This window comes from Pundamilia nyererei, unplaced genomic scaffold (genome assembly GCF_000239375.1).
Source record: "Pundamilia nyererei isolate P.nyererei 1_Seehausen unplaced genomic scaffold, PunNye1.0 scaffold00206, whole genome shotgun sequence".
In the NCBI taxonomy this organism is placed as follows: domain Eukaryota; kingdom Metazoa; phylum Chordata; class Actinopteri; order Cichliformes; family Cichlidae; genus Pundamilia; species Pundamilia nyererei.
Window position 1 is genome coordinate 27,961 of NW_005187607.1, and position 1,426 is coordinate 29,386.

The window sequence follows — 1,426 nt, forward strand, 5'->3', positions numbered from 1 at the left end:
GGCCTCGAGTGCCGGTGTCCTGGAGGTTTTAGATGTGTCTATGATCCATCACAGCTGATTTAAAGGGCTAAATGAGTCCTCAGCATTTCTTGAGGTTCTCCAGAGGCCTGGTAATGAACTAACCATTTGATTCAGGTGTGTTAACCCATTGTGCAATCTAAAACCTGCAGGACACCGGCACTTGAGGCCTGGAGTTGCCTACCCCTGGATTAGAGGATGGGGGTCCTTTTGAATAGAATAGAATAGAATAGAATAGAATAGAATAGAATATCTCTTTGGGGGGAAACTCCCACTGGGTTTAAATCTGGGACTCTCCCCCATTTGACCTTAGAACTGAAGAAGCTTCTCAGATGAGAGATAAGACGTGATCTAGCAACTTAAAGAAGTCCAGACGCTTTTCTTTGCAAGCTCCTTAGACTACGATGACCTGGATGACTGAGAACCTTCACAGACATACAATGCATAAACTCAAGCTGTATTCCACAGATGTAAGACATACATTCTAGGTTAACTAGTGACTTTAAATTTGCTCTAGGCGCAAATTTGGATGTGTCTGTGTGTTTTCTGTATTTGAACAGAAAAGACTACTGCTCCCACCCAGACCCTGAGCTAGATAAGCAGAAAGAGCTGAATGGACGGACAAATTATGCGTGAAAATCTGTGACACAAACTTGGGTCTCTGGTGTGAGCAGTAAAATATCAATTTCATTCCATGAAACAACTTCCACAAGTTTTGCTTTTTAAAATTCAATTCACTTCTATTTATGCAGCGTCAAAGCACAACAGTCACCTCAAGGCACTTTATATTGTAAGGTAGACCCTACAATGATACAATAGAGATAACCCCAACAATTATATGACCCCCTATGAGCAAGCGCTTTGGCAACAGTGGAAAGGAAAAATTCCCCTTTAACATGAAGGAACCAGGCTCAGGGAGGAACAACCATCTACTGCAACCAGTTGGGGCGAGGGGAGGAAAATACTGATATGTGCACGTGGACGTGAATCCATAGTTATATGACTGGACAGATTAAGAATTGTTTTCAGGAGCATGAAGAAATCGTTAAATTTACATCCAAAAAGACAAATCAACAGATGAAAAGGCCATGACTACTTCACAAACTGATGTGAGAGTGCATTGCACCATGGTAACACAGGCTCATTTTAAATGACCAAATAATTACTACCAAGTTCAAATAATATATTTTCCCTAGCACAGTCAAACCTTATATTTAAAGACTACTGACGGGCTATTAAATTCTTCATTTAAAATACATGATTAATTATTTAAAACAAATTGGTTTGGTTTGGGGAAAGTCAGGGTTCAAATACAATAGTTATCCACAGTTTTTGAAAAAAGTGACAACAGATATGCCACTGACATGAAATAGAAAATACCTTATTGAAAAGTTTAAGGTTTCAGTTG